Raw genomic sequence first — 25,795 nt, forward strand, 5'->3', positions numbered from 1 at the left:
ACTTTGGGCGCAATTCTCCGCTCCCGCGCGGCATCGGGAAGGTTGTCGTGAACTCGGCCGAGTTCCACGACTGCGTCAGAGGCCGCTCCTCGCTCCCTATTCACCCCCCCCCCCCAGGGGGCTAGGAGCGGCGTTGTGAGAAACTTGGCCGCAGGGCCTTGACGTTTGCGTCAAAGCGGCGCGGCGAGAATGACGCGACGGTGGCGCCTAAGTGACGCCAGCCGCACATGCGTGGTTGCCGTCTTCCCCTCCGCTGCCCCGCAAGACGTGGCGGCTTGATCTTGCGGGGTGGCGGAGGGAAAAGAGTGCGTCCCTTGGAGACGCCGGCCTGACGATCGGTGGGCACCGATCGTGAGCCAGTCCCCTCCCGAGCACGGCCGTGGTGCTCACTCCCCTCTCCGCCCCCCACAACCCACAAACTAACCTTTGGCGCCATGTTCACGACGGCAGCGACCAGGTGTGGTTGCCGCCGGCGTGAACAGGTCGGGAACGTCCGGCCGCTCGGCCCATCCGGGCCGGTGAATCGCCACTCGCCGTGAAAAACGGCGAGCGCCGATTCTCCGAGCTGGGGGGTGGGAGAATCGCGGTGGGTGCCAGGGCGGCATGTCGTTATTCGCCCGGCCCTCCCGCGATTCTCCAACCCGGCGTGGGGAGCGGAGAATCGTGCCCTTTGTCTTTTCTGTGGCTCTGTTCTAATTATGGCAATTAGTGAGTTTGCCCTTCTTTCTGTGCTATCTATGTCCTAATGCTTAGAGTCGCAAGGTATCAAATGATACCACAAGTTTCAACCGGCTATCGATCAAAGAGCCAAACACCAGTTAGTTAATTCAAGGTCAAGGGTACTTTATTTACGCACAATTAGTCATGCAACATAAACACTACTAGTTAACTATACCTATCGACTAAGACAACCTGTACTTAACTTCGGGCACCCGGCTTAGGTCAGAAAACAGTGGCCGCTGTTCAGTTCTGGATCTATCGGATTCTAAGGAGTAACTGGTGGTCAGCTGGGCTCATCCGTCTGGTAGCGAGCGTTGAACTTGTACTTGCTTCTGGTTTTGCTGCACTTGGCGATAGCTGTGACCGGGGTACCAGGACCAAGAGGGAGCGAACATATGGCGAACTCTTCTTCTTATACTCGGGGGTATTTTTGCGCTCTTTTGGGCGGTCCTTCAATTTGGGCCTTATTAATTGGGTGATCCCTGATCACTCTGTTCGATTCCTTAGCCAATAAGTGAGCGGGAATCTGGATGGCTGGGTGCGTCCCAAGCGGTCACTGACCCCGTTGTTTGCGTTTCCCTTGAACAGGGAGTGGCGCCGAAATGTCTGGGACTGTCCCGGTTGCTCGAGTACCAGTCCTTTGTTTTGGTGAAGGTGGCCTTCAAATGCTAATCGGCCCCGTTAAAATGCTAATTGGACGGAGTTTCAATACCGTTCTGGACTTCTAGCTTACAAATATGTATTTCAGGCTCTGAGCCTGCCTGAGTCTTGGCTTGTCCATTTTACCCGCTAGGCTTTGCAAGTTTCTCCATACCTAGTTGGAAGTTGCCATCCCAGATGGCTACAGTAGGGCGACACGGCGGTGTAGTGGTTAGCACTACTGCCATACGGCACCGAGGTCTCAGGTTCGATCACAGCCCTTGGTCACTGTCCGTGTGGAGTTTGCACATTCTCCCGTGTCTGCCTGGGTCTCACCCCACAACAAAAAAGATGTGCAAGGTGGGTGGATTGGCCATGCTAAATTGCCCTTACTAGGGAAAAACAAATTGGATACTCTAAATTTATTTTTAAAAACGATAACGAAGGGTAAAGGGCTTGTTCTGCCCAGTGGTCAATGGAGCAGCTGGTGGACCTGTTAAATGAGAAGTTGAGCCAGCAGAGAAGGGACGCCCATGAGGACCTGGCCAGGGTGGTAGAGCGCCTGAAAGTGGGGAATTACCATGTGTAACAGAGGCTGGAGTCCCAGGGCCAGGTGATCCAGAAAATGGAAGAGACGGTGGGGGAGCATGAGGAGCAGCTTACCTCATTGTTGGCCAGGATGGGAGTGATGAGGGAGACCCAAATGCGGCTGATGGGGAAGGTGGAGGATCTGGAGAACCGCTCCAGAAGACAAAACGTGCAGATCATGGGGATGCCCGAAGGCATTGAAGGGGCACACGCCGGCATGTATGTGGCCAATATGTTGGAAAGGTTGATGGGGGAGGGGGCCTTCGACCGGCCCCTGGAAGTCGACCGAGCACACAGGGTGCTGATGAGGTCACCGCAGGGGGGTGAGCCGCCAAGGGTGATGGCTGCATCGTTTCCTGGATGAGGAAAAGATTTTGCGATCGGCGAGGCAGACGAGGAGGTGCACTGGGAAGGGATCGTGCTGGGGGTGTATCAGGACCTAGTCGCCGAACTGGTGAAGAGGTGGGCCATGCTTAACCCAGTCAAGGCTGCCCTCTTTAAGAAGGGGGTGAAGTTTGGGGTGTTGCACCCGGCCCACGTCTGGGTGACTTTTCACAATCGGGAATATTATTTTGATATGCCATAGGAGGCGATGGAATGTTTGAGAGACAATGGACTGGCAGGAGACTGAGGACATAGAACATAGAACATAGAACAGTACAGCACAGAACAGGCCCTTCGGCCCTCGATGTTGTGCCATGATCACCCTACTCAAACCCACGTATCCACCCTATACCCGTAACCCAACAACCCCCCCCGCCCTTAACCTTACTTTTTAAGGACACTACGGGCAATTTAGCATGGCCAATCCACCTAACCCGCACATCTTTGGACTGTGGGAGGAAACCGGAGCACCCGGAGGAAACCCACGCACACATGGGGAGGACGTGCAGACTCCGCACAGACAGTGATCCAGCTGGGAATCGAACCTGGGACCCTGGAGCTGTGAAGCATTTATGCTAACCACCATGCTACCGTGCTGCAGACATTAAACTTTTGAGGAAACGAGAGCCCCTAACCAGGCCGGTCACGTGGAACGTGAGGGGGCTGAATGGGCCGGTCAAATGGTCACGTGTGTTCATGCACTTGAGGAGTCTGAAGGCAGACGTGGTTTCTTTACAAGAGACGCATTTAAAGATAGGGGAGCAGAAAAGGTTGAGGAAAGGATGGGTGGGACAGGTGTTTCATTCGGGACTGGACATGAAGACGAGGGGGTGGCGGTGCTTCTGAATAAGTGGGTGGCATTCTAGGTGGGGAACATTGTGGAAGATTCGGTGGGAGGTTTGTGGTGGTGAGTGGCAGCTGGAGGGGATGCCAGTTGTTTTGGTAAATGTTTATGCCCAAACTGGGACGATATGAAAATGAAATGAAATGAAAATCGCTTATTGTCACAAATAGGCTTCAATGAAGTTACTGTGAAAAGCCCTTAGTCGCCACATTCCGGCGCCTGTTCAGGGAGGCTGTTACGGGAATCGAACCGTGCTGCTGGCCTGCCTTGGTCTGCTTTCAAAGCCAGCGATTTAGCCCAGTGTGCTAAACAGCCCCTGGAGTTTATGAGGAGGATGCTATGGAAGATCCCTGCCCTGGACTCACACCGGTTGATCATTGGGGGAGAGTTTAACACAGTCATTAAGCCAAGCTTGAACCAGTCGAGCCCGAGATCGGGGAAGGTGTCAGCGGTGGCGAAAGAGCTGAAGGGGTTTAAGAAGCACATGGGAGGGGGGTGGAACCGTGGGGGTTTGGGAGGCCGCATGTGAAAGAGTTGTCATACCTTTCTCATGTGCACCGGGTGTACTCCCGATTAACTTCTTTGTGCTGAATATGGTGCGGGTGATTGATTGAGAGCATTTGGCAATTGTGGTTTTTGACTACACGCCGCGCTGGGTGGATTTACGAGTGGACTGGGAGGAGGGGGCAGCGCCCGCAATGGAGGCTGGATATGGGGTTGTTGGTGGATGAGGTGGTGTGCGAGCGGGTGAGTGCTGCCATCCAGGGTATGTGGAACTCAACGATACAGGGGAGGTTACGGCCACCACGCTGTGGGATGCACTCAAGGCAGTGGATCGGGGGAGTTTATTTAGATTTGGGCGCACAAAGATGAGTGGAAATGGCAAGGTTGGTGAAAGAGATTTTGAGCGTGGATAGGAGGTACTCGGAGGCCCCAGAAGCAGGGTTGTTTAAGGAGAGTCAGAGGCTCCAGATGGAGTTTGGGTTGGTGTCTACGGGGAAGGCAGGAGGGCAGTTGCGTTGGGCCAGTGGGGCAATATATGAGTATGGGGAGAAAGCGAATAGGATGCTGGCAGGAGATGGCGAGGGAGAATGGAAGAATAAAGGACGGGATGGGAAGGGTAGTAGTGGACCCGGTGTGGCAGAATGGGGTGTTCGAACCTGGGTCCTCAGCGCTGGAGGCAGCGGTGCTAACCACTGCGCCACCGTGCCGCCCCATGCCATTAATCTTAATCTTGTTTTTTTTAAATTATTTTAGAGTACCCAATTCATTTTTTCCAATTAAGGGACAATTTATCGTAGCCAATCTACCTACCCAGCACATCTTTGGGTTGTGGGGGCAAAACCCACGCAAACACGGGGAGAATGTGCAAACTCCACACGGACAGTGACACAGAGCCGGGATCGAACCTGGAACCTCAGCGCCGTGAGGCAGTAGGGCTAACCCACTGCGCCACTGTCCTGCCCTGATCTTAATCTATAAGAGGAACTGTTTTGTTGTGAGAGCTGGCTAAAAGAGCACCTTAGTTTTCTCGGTGTTTAGTGAAAGGCGCATTTTATCATATGCTTTGGAGAGGTAGACAGCAATGACCTGGAGCTCAGTTTCAGTGTCATTTGTGTACTATCAGTGGAGTTGGAGTGGTTTTGGTATCGAATCGATGACGTAGGTTGATCATTTTTCCATCTGATTAGTACATTACTTCCACACCTTTGGGTAATTTTCTGAAATATTGTAGCGAGGAAAACGGAGAGGAGAGTTGGTGAAATGACAGAGCCTTGTTTGACCCCAGTCTTCATTAAGATAGGATTTGTGGTGGTTTGCTTGGTGAGGATCACAGCTTGCATGTCACTGTGGAGAAGGTAGAGGATGGGAACAAGTTTCTGAAGGCAGCCAGATTTGAGGAGGATACTCCATAAACCTTTGCAGTTGACAAAGTCAAAGGTTTTCGTGAGGTTGAGAATGCCATATACAGTGGCTGGTGCTTTTGTTTGCTGCACAATGAAGATTATGGCCATGGTGGAGGAGCATTTGGTGATAGAGACCAAAACATGGTACAATTTAAGTTTGTTATGGACAACGAAATGGGCAAGTTGCAAAAAAAGGTTGTGGATTGGGGGAGAATAGATTTTAGTAAAAAAGCAGTATCTGGCCAAGGTAGACTGGAAAGAGTTACTTGTGGGGAAATCTACAGAAGAGAAGTAGGGGGCATTCAAAAAGAAAATGGGAGGGTACAGGCCCAACATATTACCTCTAGGGTAATAGGAAGGAGTAACAAGCCCAGAGAACCATGGATGACCAGAGACAGTCAGGATATGATGAGAAGGGGGCGGCATGGTGGCACAGTGGTTAGCATTGCTGCCTACGGCACTGAGGACCCGGGTTCGAATCCCGACCCTGGGTCACTGTCTGTGAGGAGTTTGCACATTCTCCCTGTGTCTGCGTGGGTTTCACCCCCACAACCCAAAGATGTGCAGGTTAAGTGGATTGGCCACGTTAAATTGCCCCTTAATTGGAAAAAATGAATTGGATATTCTAAATTTTTAAAAAAAGAAAAAAAAAAGGATAGGATGAGAAGGAAAAGAGAGGCTTTTAGCAAGTACAAAGGGAGCAAATCAACGGAGGCATTAGTGGAGTACAGAAAGTGCAAGATGGAGTTTAAGAAAGCAATTAGAACATAGACCATACAGTGCAGAAAGAGGCAATTGGGCCCATCGAGTCTGCACCGACCCACTTAAGCCCTCACTTCCATCCTATCCCCATAACCCAATAACCCCTCCTCACCTTTTTGGACACTAAGGGCAATTTATCATGGCCAATCCACCTAACATGCAGGTCTTTGGACTGTGGGAGGAAACGGGAGCACCCGGAGGAAATCCACGCAGACACGGGGAGAACGTGCAGACTCCACACAGACAGTGACCCAGTGGGGAATCAAACCTGGGACCCTGGCGCTGTGAAGCCACAGTGCTATCCACTTGTGCTACCGTACTGCCCAATTAGGAGAGCAAAGAGGGATATGAGAGAGCTCAGGCTGGTAAAAATGGGGAAAATCCCAAGATATTCTCTAAGTATAAAAATGGCAAAAGGATAACCAGGGAAAGAGTGGGGCCCATTAGGGACCAACAGGGAAATTTGTGGGTGGAGCCCGTGTACATTGGTAGGGTATTCAACAAATACTTCATGTCTGTCTTCACCCAAGAGAATGATGAGGTAGATATAGAACTTGGGCAGGAAGACTTTGAGGTGCTTGAGCAAATTGTCATAGGGAGTGACAAGGTATTGGAGACGTTGGCAGGCGTAAAAGTTGATAAATCTCCAGGTCTGGATGAATTGTGTCCCATGATGCTGGGGGAAGTGAGAGAGGAGATTGGAGCGGCTCTGACTCAATTTTTTAATTCCTCCCTGGCTTTGGAGGAGGAGGCAGAGGACTGGAAACAGCTAATGTGGTCCCACTATTTAAGAAAGGTTGTAGAGATCATAGATCATAGAATTTACAGTGCAGAAGGAGGCCATTTGGCCCATCGAGACTGCACCGGCTCTTGGAAAGAGGACCCTACCCAAGCCCACAACCCCACCCTATCACCATAACTCAGTAACCCCACCCAACACTAAGGGCAATTTTGGACACTAAGGACAATTTAGCATGGCCAATCCACCTAACCTGCACATCTTTGGACTGTGGGAGGAAACCAGAGCACCCGGAGGAAACCCACACACTCACGGGGAGAACGTGCAGACTCCGCACAGACAGTGACCCAAACCGGGAATCGAACATAGGACCCTGGAGCTGTGAAGCAATTGTGCTAACCATAATGCTACCGTGCTGCCCAATAATAATCACATATTGTCACAAGTAGGCTTCAATGAAGGTACTGTGAAAAGCCCCTTGTCGCCACATTCCGACACCTGTTCAGGGAGGCCGGTACAGGAATTGAACCTGTGCTGCTGGCATTGTTCTGCATTGCAAGCCAGCTATTTAGCGCACTGTGCTAAACCAGCCCATCTGGGAGATAAGCCAGGGAACTACAGACCGTTGAGTCTCACATCAATGCTAGGGAAACTATTGGAGAAAATTCTGAAGGAAAGAATCTAACTCCACTTGGAAAGGCAAGGTTTGAACAGGAATAGTCAGCATGGCTTTGTCAGAGGGAGGTTATGCCTAACAAATTTGATTGAATTTTTTGAGCATGTGACCAGGTGTGTTGATGAGGGTAGTGCAGTTGATGTAGTTCATATGAATTTCAGCAAAGCCTTTGACAAGGTCCCACATGGAATACTTATAAAGAAGGCAAATGCACATGGGATACAGGGTAACTTCATAACCTGGATTAAAAACTATAGGAGACAGAGGGTGATGACAAACGACAGACTGGAAGCCAGTGTCCAATAGGCGTACCACAGGGATATATGCTGGGACCTCTATTGTTTGTCAATTATATATATTTTTTTATTTAAAGTACCCAATTCATTTTCTTTCCAATTAAGGGGCAATTTAGCGTGGCCAATCCACCTACCCCGTGTATAGAATCATTGAAAAGTTACAGTACAAAAGGAGGCCATTCAACCAATCGTGTCCATGCCAGCCCGAGGACACCCAAGTGCCTTTCCTATCCCACCTTCCTGCACTCAGTACATAGCCCTTTAGCTTAGAGCATTTAAGGTGCAGATCCAGGTACCTTTTTGAAGAGTTTAGTGTCTTTGCCTCGACCACTGATTCATGCAGAGAGTTTCAGACTCCCACTACCCTCTGCGAAAAAAAATTCCTCATGCCCCCTCTCCGCCTTCTGCCACTTATCTTGAATCTATGACCATTGGTTCTAGAATTCTCCAGCAAGGGAAACACCTGCCCACTCTACCTCTTCACCTCATAATTTTGTACCACTCAATTAAGCCACCCCTCAGCCTTTTCTGTTCCCAGGAAAATAACCCCAACCTATCCAATCTCCCCTTGTAGCCACACTTTTCTAACCTTGGCAACATTCTTGCAAACCTCCTCTGCATTCTCTCCAGAGTAATTACATCCTTCCTGTAATGTGGTGACCAGAACTGCACACAATATTTCAGTTGTGGCCTCACCAGTGTTTTATACAATTCCAACATTATATCCTTACTTGTATATTCTACTTTTTTAAATTTTAGAGTACCCAATTCGATTTTTGATTGGGTTTGTTTATTGTCACATGTACCAAGGTACAGTGAAAAGTATTTTTCTGCGAGCAGCTCAAACAGATGATTTAGTCCAGTTTCTCGGCCTGCACAAAGGCCCACGCCTCCTCCGGGGACTCAAAATAATGGTGCCGATCCTTATAGGTGACCCACAGACGCGCCGGCTGCAACATGCCAAACCTCACGCTCCGTCTGTGGAGCACCGCCTTCGTCCGGTTGAACCCGGCCCTCCGCTTCGCCACCTCCGCACTCCAGTCCTGGAAGATCCGCACCTCCGTGTTCTCCCACTTGCTGCTCCGCTCCTTCTTGGCCCACCGGAGCACACACTCACGATCCACGAACCGATGAAACCGCACCAACATCGCCCGTGGCGGCTCGTTCGGCTTGGGCCCCCTCTAATTCCAGGGGCCCCTGGAAGGACCCAGCTCCCATCAGCGAGTTCAACATAACAACCACATAGGCCATCAGGTCCGACCCCTCCAGCCCCTCCGTGAGGCCCAGGATCCGCAAATTCTTCCGCCTCGACCGGTTGTCCAGCTCCTCGAACCGCTCCTGCCACCTTTTATGGAGCGTCTCGTGCATCTCCACCTTCCCCGCGATGGCCACGGCCTCATCCCCCCTTTCGGAGGCCTGCTTCTGCAGCTCCCGGATCGCAGCCCCCTGGGCTGTCTGGGTCTCCATCAGCTCCCTGGTGGTAACCTTCAACGACTCCAGCAGCTCCAACTTAAGCTCCTGGAAGCAGCGCAGCAGAGTCGCCTGCTGCTCCTGCGCCCACTGCCTCCACTCCTCCGGGCCTCCGCCTGCCGCCATTTTGTTTTTCTTCCCCCGCTTTTCCAGGGGTGCTTCCACCGTTTTTCTTCTTACCCCACTCCTGGTCCGGACCATAGGACAGTAGGAATCGACTCCTGTCCTCTTCCCACTTCGGGATTTGCCGACAAAGTTCCGTTGGGGGCCCTGAAAAGAGCCCCAAAGTCCGTTAAACAGATCATTTATTACATGAAAATTAAATAAAATAAAAAGAAAATACATAAAATAGCAACACAAGGTCCACAATATAAATACATAGACACCGGCATCAGGTGAAGCATACAGGAGTGTAGTATTAATCAGGTCAGTCCATAAAAGGGTTGTTTAGGAGTCTGGTAACAACGGGGGAAAAGCTGTTTTTGAATCTGTTTGTGTGTGTTCTCAGACTTCTGTATTTCCTGACCGATGGAAGAAGTTGGAAGAGTGAGTAAGCTGGGTGGGAGGCGGCTTTGATTATGTTGCCCGCTTTCCCCAGGCAGCGGGAGATGTAGATAGAGAGTCAATGGATGGAAGGCAGGTTCGTATGATGGACCGGGCCGTGTTCACGACTGTGAAGTTTCTTGCGGTCTTGGGCCGAGTAGTTGCCATACCGGGCTGTGATGCAGCCAGACAGGATGCTTTCTATGGTGCATCTGTAAAAGATGGTAAGAATCAATGTAGACATGCCAAATTTCCTTAGTTTCCTGAGGAAGAATAAGCGCTGTTGTGCTTTCTTGGTGGATGCGTCAATGTGGGTGGACCAGGACAGATTTTTGGTGATGTGCACTCCTAGGAATTTGAAGCTGTTAACCATCTCCACCTCAGCTCCGTTGATGCTGACAGGGGTGTGTACAGTACTTTGCTTCCTGAAGTCAATGACCAGCTCTTTAGTTTTGCTGGCTTTGAGGGATAAATTGTTGTCATTGCACCACTCCACTAGGTTATCTATCCCCCTCCTGTATTCTGACTCGTCGTTATTCGAGATCCAACCCACTATGGTCGTGTCGTCAGCAAACATGTAGATGGAGTTGGAACCAAGTTTTGCCACAGTTGTGTGTGGATAGGGAGTATGGTAGGGGGCTAAGTACGCAGCCTTGCGGGACCCTGGTATTGAGGACTATTGTGGAGGAGGTGTTGTTGTTTATTCTCACTGATTGTGGTCTGTGGGTCAGAAAGTCAAGGATCCAGTTGCAGAGTGAGGAGCCAAATCTGTAGTTTTGGAGCTTTGCTATGAGCTTGGCTGGGATTATGGTGTTGAAGGCTGAGCTGTAGTCAATAAACAGGAGTCTGATGTAGGAGTTCTTGTTCTCGAGCTGCTCTAGGGATGAGTGTAGGACCAGGAAGATGGCATCTGCTGTGGACTGGTTTTGGCGGTATGCAAATTGCAGTGGATCTAGGCATTCTGGGATATGGAGTTGATGCGCCTCATGATCAACCGCTCAAAGCATTTCATTACGATTGATATCAGGGCCACCGGATGGTAGTCATTGAGGCACATTTCCTGGTTCTTCTTTGGCACCGGTATGATGATGGTCTTCTTGAAGCAGGTGGGGACCTCGGAGCGGCGTAGGGACAGGTTAAAGACCTCCGCGAACACATCTGCCAGCTGGTCCGTGCAGGCTCTGAGTGCACGACCAGGGATCCTGTCCGGACCCGTCGCCTTCCAAGGGTTCACTTTCAGAAAGGCCGATCTAGTCTTTGGAAGCTGTGACAGTGGGTATGGATGTGTTTTTGGCTGCTGGGGCACTCAACAGCGGAGCGATGGTTTCCTGCTCGAAGCGAACATAGAATGCATTGAGTTCATTGGGGAGGGGTGCACTGCTGCCAGAGATACTTCTCGGCTTAGTTTTGTGGCCCATTATGTTGTTTAGGCCTTGCCACAACCGACGTGAGTCTGTAAAGCTGCTCTGTGACTCTACCTTGGTCTGATATTCTCTCTTGGCATCCTCGATGGCTTTGCGGAGGTCGTACCTAGATTTCTTGTATTGTGTTGCTATCTTTATTAACAAACCACAATCTCCGAGTATGTTTCTTGTATTGAACCATTGACCACACAACCAGTATGTTAGTTCAAAGGACAGTTTATTATTAAACACAAGACTTATCTCTATGTGCAATGATACACGCGGCTACGCATTAATCTACACCTATCAACTAAGATGACCTTTACTTAACTTCTGGGTGACAGGCTCTGTGCAGGTAGATATGGGGCGCAATTCTCCGCCCCCCACGACAGGTGGGAGAGTAGCGGGAGGGCCTCCCGACATTTTTCACGCCCTCCCGCTATTCTCCCCCCCCCCCCCACGCCACGAATCGCCGCTTCTCCGAGGCCGGTGGGCCGAGCGGCCGGGCCTTCACGCCCATTTCAACACGGCAGCAAACACATCTGCTCGCTGCCGTCGTGAAACGGGCGCCAGATGCCCGTTTGGGGCATCTGGGGGCCCGATTGGCACGGCAGTACCACAGCCGTGCAAAGGGGGGCATAGGCCCGCGATCAGTACCCACCGATCGCGGGCCGTGCGTCCGTAACGGACGCACTCTTTTCCCTCCCCTGCCCCGCAAGATCAAGCCGCCACGTCTTGCGGGGTGGCTAAGGGAAAAGACACCAACTGCGCATGCGTGGGTTGACGTTGTCCAACCTGCGCATGCGCGGCTGACATCATCGGCCGCGTCAGGCGGCATGACGCTTGACGTGCGGCCTTGACGACCGTTGTCAAGGCCGCGCCGCCGTGACGCACGGGGCCGCGCTCCTAGCCCCGCCCGGGGGGGAGAATCGGGCCAAGAAGTGGCCGTGTAGGCTGCCGTGGGTCACGGCCTGTCCCACGGCAGCCTTTACGATTCTCCGCATTAGCGGAGAATCTCGCCCATGGCCTTTATCTGAATCCCCATGTGTCGTCAGGGGAAGTCGTAAGGTTTGTCTCGGCTGCGGCTCGTCACTCTCAGGTAGCGTACACGGGTCTTGAACTTGGTTGGTCTTTATGCTGCAATTGGTGTGGGCACAGGCCGGACCCAAAAGAGACTGATCCCTGGTGGCGCAGTGTCTCTTATCCTTCTCCTTTTTCACGCCCTTTTGGGCGGTGCTAACTCAGGATCCAATGGATCGATAGGGTCTTGATTACCCTAATCGATTCTGGCCAATTAGGTGCAGGTACCTCAATGGCTGGGAGGTCCTAGTTACCATTGTCCCAAGTACGTATGCCTTTGCAAATAAGGGGGAACGGCGCTGTTGAGTCTGCTACTGTTGCTATTCCTTTATTTGAGTCTATTGTCCTTTGGAAATTGGTGATTGACCTTTAACCGGTACAAGTTTCAGTTCAGTCTGGTTTTCCTTTGCCCAATGTACAGGGGCTGTGGACTGTCTGTATCACAACTTGACCACAATTTTCATTATCCTTTGCAAGGGGCCATTTTAGATGGCCACAATAGTTCAGGGCCGCCTGACTTGAAAGTCTCAGACCTGATTTTTCCAATTAAGGGGCAATTTAGCATGGCCAATTCACCTACCCTGCACATCATTTTGGGTTGTGGGGGTGAGACCCACGCGGACATGGGGACAATGTGCAAACTGCACATGGACAGCGACCCAAGGCTGTGATTAAACCCAGGTCCTCAACGCCATGAGACAGCAATGCTAACCACTGTGCCACCAAGCACCCTGTCATTTACATAAATGACACAGATGGCTATGTGGCTGGTAGGATCAGTAAATTTGTGGATGACACAAAGATTGGCCGGGTGGTTGACAGTGAGATGGAGTGTCTTGGCTTACAGGAAGATATAGACGGGATGGTTAATTGGACAGAAAAGTGGCTGATGGAATTTAACGCTGAAAAGTGTGAGATGTTACACATTGAAATGAGTAATGTGACAAGGAAGAATTTAATGAATGGCATGACACTGGGAAGCTCCAAGTGTTGACTTCTGTATTTCTACGTGAACCACAAGCTGTTTCTTATATTGACCGAATGACCACACAACGGGTATATTAGTCCAAAAGACAGTTTATTAACAAACACACTTGTTTTATATGCAATATACACGCAGCTAAACTAAACCTAATAACTAAGATGACCTTTACTTAACTTTGGGGTAACCAGCTCTGTGCGGGAGATAAGGCCTTTATCTGTGTCCACGTCAATCGGTTGGAAGTTGTCAGGTTCGTCTCGGCTGGACTCGTCCTTCAAGTAGCGATCGCGGGTCCTTGAACTTGGCTGGTTGATTGGCTGCAATTGATCGCACACAGGCCAGTCCAAAAGAGGCCGATCCCGAGTGCGCAGGGCTTCTTATCCTTCTTCTCTTTTGTGTCTTTATGGGCGTTCCTATCTCTAGCTCCAATGGATCGATAGGGTTTCGATCACTCTCATTGATTCTGGCCAATTAGGGGGCGGATACCTCGGTGGCTGGGCGGGTCCCAGCTATCATTGTCCGAGGCACGTAGGCCTTTCCAAATAAGGGGAAGTGGCACCGGTTAGTCTGCTACTGCTGTAACTCCTTGATTCAAACTTTATTGTCCTGGGGGAAATGGTGATGGACTTTAAATGGTTGCAATGTTTTGGTCAGGTCTGGTTTCTTTGCACAATACACAGGGGCTCTGTACTTGCCTGTATCCAAGTTGACCACAATTCCCATGGTCCTTTGCAAGTGGCCATTTTAGATGGCTACACGACGAACAAGGGGACCTTGGCATATTTGTCCATAGATCTCTGAAGGCAGAAGGGCAGGCTAATAGGGTGGCAAAAAGGGCATAATGGGACACTTGCCTTTATCAATCGAAGTATAGATTACAAAAGCAGGGAGGTCATGTTGGAGTTGTATAGAACTTTGATGAGGCCACAGCTGGAATACTGTGTGCAATTCTGGATTCCATATTATAGGAAGGATGTGATTGCGCTGGAGGGGGTGCAGATGCAATTCACCAGGATGTTGCCTGGGATGGAACATTTAAGTTATGAAGAGAGGTTGGATAGGCTAGGGTTGTTTTCGATGGAGCAGAGAAGATTGAGGGGCAACCTGATATAGGTGTACAAGATTATGAGGGGCATGAACGGGGTGGATAGGGAGCCGCTGTTACCCTTAGTTGAAGGGTGAGTTATGAGGGGATACAAGGTCGGGACAGGAGGTTTAGGGGCGATTTGAGGAAAAACCTTTTTACCCAGAGGGTGGTGACAGTCTGGAATGCACTGCCTGGGAGGGTGGTAGAGGTGGGTTGCCTCATATCCTTTAAAAAGTACCTGGATGAGCACTTGGCACGTCATGACATTCAAGGCCATGGGCCAAGTGCTGGCAAATGGGATTAGGTAGGCAGGTCAGGTGTGGGCCTCTTCTGTGCTGTATTATTCTGTGATTCTGCCTCTCAATGGGCAAAAGCAGAGCTATTACTTTAGAAGGAGTTCCTCTGATATTGGAGGAGGCGGTTGCGGAGGACCCTTGCAATGAACTTCCCTGTGGCAGACAGCAGGCAGACCCTTCTGTTGTTACTTCCATCCTCAACATAGACACAATCACAGTACCCTGAGAACCCCCAGCATGTGCCCTTCTTGCCAGATGAGGGATATGAGGGTGTGCAGCATTGTATCTCTGCCGTGTTTCGGGATTTCAGCAGGAATTCCATCTGCTCCAGGGGTTTTGTTGTTTTTCAGCTGTCGAATATCTTTTTGAACTTGGCTCTGGACCAGGGTTTTAACCAGGCTGAGCCAGATTAGGTGTTGAGGAATCGAATTGAGGACATTTAAGTTGAAGCCAAGAATCTAAGTTACTTACTCTTTTGCTTACTTCCAGACTGGTCTGATGGTTGATGTTCAGTAGAACTATCAGTCTTCAAATTAAGCAAATACTGTTTATTGAGTAACGATTATAAATATCTATGAGTTTGTTCACTTTTCTACAACTATAACTGAAAATTAGATAAATAAGGATAAGTATATATAATGTTTAACTACACCTGCTCACTAAGCTATATCTCTAAAACTCTGCTCACTAGTCACTCCTGATACAAAGAGGCGGGAATCTCCTCTGAGTGTAGCTTTTCTGCATAGATCTGGTGCTGCCATCTAGTGGTTGTCTGGCACTTACTCACAGGTGTTAACCCCTTGCATACCAGCAGATGTACACATCACTACAAAGATCATCTTGATAACACTGAAGAAACCACATATGTTGTTGATACCTATGAATTGGTGGATCTAATCTAGACATGAATCTAAATCTACCTTGACCTCCATCTGTGTTAATCTGAAACATCATTGCAGGATCCAAAAGCAGAATACTGTGGATACTGGAAATCTGAAACAAAACCAGAAACCGCAGGAAACATCCAGAAGGTCAGGCAGCATTTGTGGATGGCGAAATAATTCTAATTTTCCAGGTTGATGACTTTTCATCAGAATTGTGGGAACTAGTTCCTCTAAACCCTTTAGGAAATTAAGTATCCCAGTCAGCTCAGTTCGAAGCCACCATTTTTTCTCTGTAAACATTACTTGTTTCCATGGTGTCGCAGGCATATGCCCAATCCCATTTATCAACTTTGTTTGTACATTGTATCTGTCCAAGGCCAGGCTGTCCCTCCTGTTCTCAGAACTGTACGTGTTTTTGTGATGGCCATTCTTGACCTTGGCCTTACCAACAAAGGGACATCGTGAAATGGATTAGCACGGGTGGAATCCTGTTCTCCACTGCGCATAAAAGAAGAAAAACAAAACCGCTTTTGGAAGCGCATTTGTACAAGACTCTTGCTAGCAGAATATCATTATCATAAATGGAAATACCATACTATTGACATGTAGGAGAATTTCACCGTAATTCTGTTGAGTGTTTCATAATCATTTTTTTTTCTATTTTCTTTCTAATTACTACCTTATAAACTGAAGGTGTTGACTTATACTGGATATAATTTCAAGCTCAAGAACCTAGGTCGCCATTCATCATATACAGAGGCGGCCAGGTGACAGAGGTAGCACAGGGCCAGGGACCCCGTTTCAATTCCGGCCTTGGGTGACTGTGTGGAGTTTGTACATTTTCCCCGTATCTGCGTAGGTTTCCTCCTAGTGCTCTGGTTTCTTCCCACAGTCCAAAGATATGCAGGTTAGGTGGATTGGCCATGATAAATTTCCCCTTAGAGTCCAGGGATGTGCAGGTTACGTTACGGGGATAGGGAGGCGCGGAAGGGGGAATGGACATGGGTAAGGTGCTCTTTCAGAGGGTCTGTACAGACTCAATGGGCCGAATGGCCTCCTTCTGCACTGCAAAGAGCCTGTGATATATTAATGTGATTATTGAATGTCAACAGTTTGCTCAACTGTGGAATGCATCACAACCAAGCCTGACCTAATTTGTTCTTGTCCAGCAACAAGGCTCATTCAAGAAAACATCTACAGCATAAGAACCAGTGGCCTTTAAAGGGACCTCTAGAGGCTGATGCTAACAAGGTATATTTAAAAAAATACTTGACTGAATGTGGATCTGAGGGAAGCAAGAATGATCCTCACATTAAACAGAATGCCAAAATCATTGTCAAACCTCCCCTGACTATTGCCCATCCCTCTTATTGCACTGACTTGAGTGCCATTGCCAGCAACAAGCAACCCAAATACAAATCCTCTTTGTCAGTGACCTGCACGGAGACGTCCAGCAGGCCTCTGTGTTTCATGTAGACGAGGCCTAATATCAAGTGTGCCTTGCGCTTACTCATCCAGGTGCAGGGATTGTTTGCTGCACTCAGGTTGCTCTGGACTGGAAATTTCTAGGCTCGTGTTTTTCCCATGATTCCAATTTATTCTTCACAAACATTTTAATGTAAATAACATACTGATGATTCATGTTCATGGCATAATGAATATTCCTTTTTAAAAAATTTTTTAGAGTACTCAATTAATTTTTTTCCAATTAAGGGGCAATTTAGCGTGGCCAATCCACCTAGCCAGCACATTTCATAGAATTTATAGTGCAGAAGGAGGCCATTCAGCCCATCGAGTCTGCACCGGCTCTTGGAAAGAGCACCCTACCCAAGGTCAACACCTCCACCCTATCCGCATAACCCAGTAACCCCACCGAACACTAAGGGCAATTTTGGACACTAAGGGCAATTTATCATGGCCAATCCACCTAACCTTCACATCTTTGGACTGTGGGAGGAAACCGGAGCACCCGGAGGAAACCCACGCACACACGGGGGGGATGTGCAGACTCCGCACAGACAGTGACCCAAGCCGGAATCGAACCTGGGACCTTGGAGCTGTGAAGCCATTGTGCTATCCACAATGCTACCGTGCTGCCCCCATAATGAATATTCCTGACATGTATAGCTATAGGTTTAGAAATAAATGCCCCATACTTAATATTCCTCCAAAACAAATCATGCCTGTCTGTTTATTTGTTTTGCTACTGCACGGAGAAAAGGTATGGAGATACCCACACTCTGGATTCTTTCAAAAGACGAGGAGAGGTTTATTAAGAGGTTTGGCTTGCACAATCTAAAACGGAGAACTGCAAAGCCTGCACAACACTCTGCTGACATCACGTGACACTTTACCAGCAGGGATGTATTCTCTGATGCACAACATCCTCCCCCTTTACTTCATTAGTGCAATGACAATGATTAACATTTATTACAACAGATCCACTTATACATTATTTCTATGCAAATGTATAGAAATGACAGTCTGTGGTGGTCATCTCTTCCCTTTCGGTTGAATTCGGCATTCTGGAACTTGGCTACTCGGAACTTTGGAAGTATCCTCATTCCCTTCAGTTGATGGTACTTCACGGGTAGTTATTACAGTATCTATCACTATCGGTATTAGAAAGACCTTAGAAGGCCATGGGTTCAATCCCAGCCCCGGGTCACTGTCCATGTGGAGTTCGCATTTTCTCCTCGTGTCTGCGTGGGTCTCAACCCCACAATCCAAAATATGTGCCTGGTAGGTGAATTGGCCTCATTAAGTTGTCTCTTAATTGGAAAAAGAAACAAATTGCATACTCTAAATTTTAAAAAAAATAAAGTCCTCAGAAGCGGAATCTGAACTTGTCACTCTATCTGGTCTCTGTTCTGAAGTACTGCTCTATAGATTTTCCAAGCGAAGAACCTCTCGAGACATTTCAGCGAATTCACTTTGTGAAGCAAGTAGCTGATCAGCACAACATCGCCAAACTCTTTCTTAATCCTTTCGTACGGTGTCTGGTGAATGTAGGGAATGTTTATATAATTGTATTATATATATCTGTTGCAGTAATATTTTTAAACATTTTGGTTTAACATGCAGGCAGGCAGTGTGTCTGCAAAAGATGCAAGTAAGATGTCGTAAAAGTGAGATAATCGTTAATTCTAACCACGTACTTGTTTACAAAGCGATGCCTAATGGAACTTTGTTATGATTGCTAGAGGTTTCCTGGAGAGGAGATAATTTGGGACTTAGTGGACGGGATTCTCTCAGCCTGGGGCCGGGCTGGAGAATCCCCGCGACTGGCGAGAATCGCGCCACGTCGCCCCGATGCCAGCACGTGATTCTCTGCAGAGCGGAGAATCAGCGCCATTGGCATCGGCATAGTTGGCGGGTCGCCAGTTGGGGCCGCTCTATGCGGCCGGCCCGCTGATTCTCGGCCCAGGATGGGCCGAATGGCTGTCATGAAAAGCCAAGTCCCGCCGGCACCATCCACACCTGCTCTCAGCCAGCGGGAACTCCCCGTGGAAGGGGCGGAAGTGGCCTGTAGGGAGGAAGGGGGGGTTGATTCGGCCCATTCACGCCGTCGTAAAACGCAACGGCATTTACGATGGCGTGGACACTCTGCCGCGGGATTAGAGAATCCCTCCCAGTGTCTCTAAATGTGACTCTAAATGTGTTTAGACTTAGGTAAGCAGGTCATGGGATCTGAGTGGGATAAAGATAATGTAATTAATGGGAGGAGCCAAGTTTGTGAATAGTTTTTCAGCTTGATATAGGTTTGGCAGTCTACTCGTAGTTTTTAAGTTGAGAAGCAGTTTTTTATTTGACAGAGACAGAAGGATTTGCAGGTTGTACCTGAAACGGTCTCTCTTTATTTTTCTCAAAGGAAATCTCTACACAACAGTACAGTAAGTATTCCCTGTGTTTGCTAACTTTATTTACAAATGGCTTTTGATCTGTAATTGGCTTTGTTTAATTGGAGATACAGAAGGTATACTTTCATAGTTAAGTATTTCCTTTCATTTTAAGAGTTGTTCAAATGTTAATTGAAAAACTATATATGTGATGTTAATGTGGTTAGTCCTGTGTATAATAGATCCCTGTTTGTCAGTGGAATCACCTTTGGTGCAAAGTATCCTTTCCTACAACTGAAAAATTGTTGGGGTCTCATCTGGTTTCCTAACATAAATTGGCATCTGGCCTGGTACCGCATCTATCTTGGGCGTTTAAAAAATATTCTAATTAGGTTACTCCTTGTTGTTGGCCTCGAACAGGTTTTGGAACTGACCGACAAACTGCCCCCAAGTATCCAGGAAGACTTCCTTTGACCCTCGGGTGGCGTACTTAATCTTCTCCAAGTGGAGAAATTCCGAGAGGTCAGCGAGCCAGTCTGCAGCTGTAGGTGGTGCTGCCGATCGCCAGCCGAGCAGGAATCTCCGGCGTGCGATTAGGTAAGCGAAAGCAAGGACGTTGGCCCCCTTCCCCATGTGTAGCTCTGGCTGCCCCGATACCCCGCAGATTGCCACTATTGGGCATAGCTTCACCCTCACCTCCGCATCCTTGGACATTGCCTCGGAGAAGGCTGCCCAGAACCCAGCAAGCTTGGGGCAAGCCCAAAACATGTGGGTGTGGTTGGCCGGGCCCCTTTGGCACCGTTGACATCTGTCCTCCACCTCCGGAAGAACCTGCTCATTCGGGCTCTGGTCAGGTGCGCTCTGGGCACCGCTTTGAGCTGCATTAGGCTTAGCCTTGCGCAGGAGGAGATGGAGCCTCATCCTGCTCAGTGCATCGCTCCAGAGTCCTCATCCCAGTGGCGTGCAGAGCGGGGGGCCGATGGTGCGTTGGCCCCGGGCATCCATTGGATGGGGGCATTCAATCAGATTAACAAATAACAAATAAACTTATTCCTGCCAGTTATGAATAGGAAGGTGCCCGTTCCAGGCAGATGTGGGACCTCAAACAAACAGCGTTTGTAAATCAATGTGTTTTTCCCTGTGTGCAGACACGCGTTAAACCCTAACCTTTGCTCAGTGTGTGCACGTTGGACCCCCCCACGAAACCTGACACTTATGTGTGTGTGTGTGTTTTTGGATGGAGTGTCGGTAAACAGCTCGAGGCGGTCGCAAGCGCCGTCTTGGGAAGTGCCCGGAGCATTCCGAGAACAACCGCCGAGCGAAGGCGAGGGGTTGGCCCGCTCGCGCGAGCGCTGGTGATGGGGAGGGCAGGTAACTTCGGACTACTTCAGCTACTTGAGTGGGGAGGGGAGGGCAGGTCAGCTGGCCCCAGGCGCGCACGGGCACGGTTGTTGACGATGTAAACTGAACGCAAAAGCGGTGTGTGGACGGCAGCAGGTGACGGTGGCAGCCCGTTTTAACGAGCCGTGTGGTTTTCTTTTCCGTTCCCTCCTGCGGTGGGCAGCTGAGTTTGCCAGCCCCCCCCCCCCCCCCCCCCCCCCCCATTATGTTGGGCGATAGCCGAGATTTTGTTGCAGCAAACTTTAGAGCAAATTTTCCTTGCATTGCCCATGTTTTCAAAATTTCAGCCAGTTTCTGATCAGTAGCAGTATTATTTTCGATGGCTTGGCCCCCTGAGTTGTCGGAGGAGTGAAACACAAATTCTGAAAAGACTAGAATGACAACTTGGTCAATAAAAATCTGTTTTGAATTTAATGATTTCCAGTAGTAAAATTGAAATATTACCAAAATATGGCAATGAAATACTGGATTAAAAGTACAATTAAATCTCTTCCAAAAACAAAAATAAGACTAAAAAGACAAAAAGCTTCAATTTCTATGATTAATGCAATATTGATTGTATGTATTGGGCATTATCAATAAATTATTAGCCATTCCTCTGAAAGGAAAACCTAGGAAAAGAGCATTTTTACTATTAATTTGGTAAAATGTAATGGCAGGTGTGTTGATTTTTAAAAATATAGGAGGCAGTTTCTGATGCTAATTTTATTTGATGAGATCTAATAAAGAAAGATGTGCATTTATATAGTGTCTTCCATGATCACAGGGTGTTCCAAGGACTTTAAGTCAATGAGGTGCTGTAATAGAACATAAAATATACAGTACAGAAGGAGGCCATTTGGCCCATCGAGTGCGCCGACCCACTTAAAAAGTGAAGTAGTTCAGGTGTTTTGTGACAGGAGGTATCATTTGGGGAAAAGAACTTAATAAATTTGATTGATTTATATTAAAATCGAATAAAGCGTTTATTTCATGTTTCATCTGTGTTTATATATTCAAAATGTTTTCCTTTCTCATAATATTTCTCAGTATATTAGGCCTTATACTTGAGTCTTTGGGGCATACAATCAAGATTTGCCCCGGGCATCACCAGACCTCTGCACGCCACTGCCCCATCCTACCTCTGTCCCCAGTTCGTCCTCCCATTTTTGTCTGGTCTCGTCCAGTGGAGTCCGGGCTCTGTCCAGTAGCCGTCCATATATTTTCCCACAGAGCCCCCCCTTCTCGATGCTTGTGCCTATCATGTCCTCTAGTAGTGTGCTTTCTGGGGCCCCGGGGTACCCCACTGTCTCTTTGCGAAGGAAGTGTTTTATTTGGAGGTGTCTCATTTCCTGTACTTTTGCTAGCCTCCACTTCCTCATCAGTTCGTCTAGTGTCGCCAGTCTGTGCCCTACGTAGAAGTCCCCGACCGTCAGTGTGCCCCCTTCCCGCCTCCATCTTTTGAAGGAAAGCAGGCAATCCGCGGGATTGAAGCATGGCTGGGGGAATCTGTGATTGCCGCAGATGGGGGCCATAGGGAACATTTTGGTTATCCCGAAGTGCTGTCTCAACTGGGTCCACGTTTTCAGTGTGGCCACTACCACTGGGCTCGTTGTATATCTTGTTGAGGAGGATGGGAGTGCTGCTGTGGCCAGGGCCCGGAGGGTCATTCTTTTACAGGATGCCTCCTCCATTTGTACCCAATCTGTGTTGGGTTCTTGTACCCATCCCCTCACTCTTTCTGCCATTGCTGCCCAGTGGTAGTATTGTAGGTTTGGTAAGGCCAAGCCCCCTTTGATTTTCCTTCTTTGAAGGTCTCTTCTTACTTCCTCCACCAGGCTGGTCAGGTTCCGCTTGTGGATCTGTGTCCAGTCTCTGGCTATCTGGATCCTCAGGTAGCAGAATCTGTTCTGGGCTGTTTTGAACGGGAGCCCCTTCAGCTCTCTCCCTCCCCCATTTGGGTTCACTGGGAGTGCCTCCCTTTTGCCCAGGTTAAGTTTGTAGCCCAAGAAGGTTCCAAACTCTTTCAGTATTTGCAGTATTACCTACAGTCCCTCCTGTGGCTTTGAGACATAGAGAAGCAGGTCATCTGCAGAGAGTGAAACTCTGTGCTCTCTGTCTCCTCTCCGAATTCCCTTCCAGCTGTTCGCGTCCCGCAGGTGGAGTTAACAAATCAAACTGTGTTCGTATTTTCCTTTTGAACAACAGCATTGCCAGTGAATTTTATGTTGTAGCATGTAGTGTTCCTGTAAGACATTAGGAATTTGTTCACTCTTTTTGCCAATGTCCCCATGTCCTTCGATGCTTTGATAGAATGCTTCAACAATTGAACAAAATGTTCGCCAATTCATTCATTGCAGGATGATATGGAGCTGACTTGATATGGTGTATACTGTTTCCCTTCAAGTAGTCCGCAAACTCCTTCAAAGTGAACAGAATACCATCGTCAAAATTAATTTGCTCTAGTGTTCCACTGTCTAGTTTCTCACTGATCTGCTCATTTTATCAAAGACTTCATGATCAGGACTTCCAGCCATTTAGAGCACACATCACAATCACTCAGGACATGTGACCTTCCAGTTAACCAGCATAAGAAATGTGTATTCTCTGCAATGGTTGTATCAGCCATTCCCACAGATGTAATGGCAGTAATGGTGGTATATTCCTTAGTTTTGCATATGATTGACATAGCCCTACATTCTCATCAATTTACATCTACTACACAAGCACAAAGGAATAATCACAAAGATTCCGCATTATAGAACTCCATTCTTCACTGTTAACTCAAGTCTTTGTGTATTTAGGGCTTGAGCTCTGTTTTTTTCCTATGAACATCTGACAACATTCCTTTTTGGACCAAGTCCATAACCTTCCCCATTCCTGGATCAGTTCTTGTGTATCTTCAAACTTGAGAAGAAGTCACAGGTACATTATCCATGAGCAAGAAATACAGGGGGCGGAATTCTCCCAGCCCTGGGCCGAGCCAGAGAATCCCCGCGAACGGGCCACGCCACCCCGATGGCAACACGCGATTCTCCGCAGAACAGAGAATCGGCGTCATTAACACCGGCATGGTTGGTGCGTCGCCGGTCGCGGGCCGCTCTACGTGGCCGGCCCACCGTTTCTCTGGCCCAGATGGGCCGAGCGGCCGTAAGAAAAGAGCCGAGTCCCGCCGGCGCTGTTCTAACCTGCTGTGGGTCGGCGGGACCTCGGCGTGTAAGGGTTGGATGGCAGCCTTTGGGGGGGGGGGGGGGGGGCTCCGATGTGGCCTGGCCCGCGATTGTGGCCCACCAATCGGCGGGCCGGTCTCTGTGGCTGGAGGCCTCCTTTCCTATGTGCCGGCCCCTGTAGTCCTGCGCCATGTTGCGTTGGGACTGGCACGTTGAAGGAGGCCACTGCGCATGTATGCATTGGCGCTGGTGCCACAGCACATGTCCTTGTTGGCCCCAGTGTAACTGCGCATGCGCGGATCCCGCGACGCACAGTTCACGCCGGGATTTGCAGCTGGAGCGGCGCAAACTGCTCCAGCTGCAGATCCCGGCGCGAACTGTGCGCCGCAGGATCCGTGCATGCGCAGTTACGCCGGTGCCAACGAGGACATGTATAGTGGGCCATGCTGAATTAGTCGTGGGAGCAGTCTGTTCATGCCTTCGTAAAACGCAACGGCATTTACAACGGTGTGGACACTCTGCCGCGGGATTGGAGAATCCCGTCCAGGATGTTGATCAGGTTCTTCAGGTTCATGCTTGACTTGTAATGACAATCATCACAAAGCATCAGCATTTTCATGCAGATCTGACTTGCGATATTGGATATCGTAAGTGTGTGCCAACAGTATGAATGACCGTCTTTGAATTCTACCAGCTGCCAAAGAAGGTATACCTTTATACGACCCAAAGCTTGTGGTCAACGGTCGATGACTCATCAGAAGAGTGAAATTATGCCCATGTAGGTCATAGTGGAACCTTCTTACGCCAAAAATGATGTTCAAAGCTTATTTTCTAGTTGAGCGTAATTCGTTTCTGTGCTAGTAAGAGTTCATGAAGCAAATACTATCAGTCGTTCCTCTGCTGAAGACATAATGTGCAAGACAACTGCACCAATCCCATCGCAAGCAAGTTGCATCTTCAGTTTGGGATTAAATTGAACCAACAGCTCTGACTTATATAAGGCTTCTTTTGCCTCATTGTATGCATTTTCACATTGCTCTGACCAGTGCCATGCCTGTTTGGTACATAACATAGTGTGTAAAGACTTCGATTGTGTCACTAAATTTGGCACAAATTTACTATAAAAATTGATCAATCCTGAAATCGACCTTAATTCTGTCCCATTCTGTGGATGTAGTGTTTCTAAGATTGCTGACATTTTCTTCAGCTCCTTGTGTAAGCCATCTTTATCGATGATATCACCTCGGTAGTTTATGGATGACTTGTAGTTAAATAGTCAGATAGCATACTTCGGGGGAGGTGCAGTACAAAGTGTAAACAGATGAGGTGCGCTCATGTATGATGTAGACGATGACACTAGTCAGTCATGTGTTAGATTCTTGAGAGAGAGATTGGAATAATGCTTACCAGTTGTGTCCCTACTCTGGAATCTGTGTAGACGTAGTACCAATAAACAAGTGTTAAGCAGATATCAGAGTATGTCTGAACTAGCGACAAGGCCCGGCGGCCGAGATTTACGGCACGGCCCTCCTAGCCCCCCGGGGGGGTGGGGGGGGGGGGAGAATAGGGGGCCAGGAGCGGCCTCCGACGCCATCGTGAACCTCTCCGGGAATTTTGCAAGTTTAACCATTGATAGACCATGCCACATGACTTAAGCTAGCCTTTTGGACAGTTCACCATTATATCCAACTGGTAAACCAAGAAACAGGCTCCTCCAAGCTCAAATAACCTAGCCATCCACCATGGCTCTGCCAGAAGATTTCATGTCATTACCTGCACGACTGACTCAATCTCTGCATATTTACTTCATTTTGTGTGATAAGACCATAAGACAGAGGAGCAGAATTAGGCCACTTAGCCCATCGAGTCTGTTCCGCCATTCAATCATGGCTGATACTTTCTCATCCCCATTCTCCTGTCTTCTCCCCATAACCCTGATCCCCTTATTAATCAAGAACTTATCTATCTTGGCTTAAAGACACTCAGTGAATTGGCGTCCACAGCCTTCTGCGGCAAAGAGTTCCATAGATTCACCACCCTCTGGCTGAAGAAATTCCTCCTCATCTCTGTTTTAAAGGATCGTCCATTCAGTCTGAGATGGTGTCC

The sequence above is a fragment of the Scyliorhinus canicula genome, chromosome 1 (genome assembly GCF_902713615.1).
Source record: "Scyliorhinus canicula chromosome 1, sScyCan1.1, whole genome shotgun sequence".
NCBI lineage: Eukaryota > Metazoa > Chordata > Chondrichthyes > Carcharhiniformes > Scyliorhinidae > Scyliorhinus > Scyliorhinus canicula.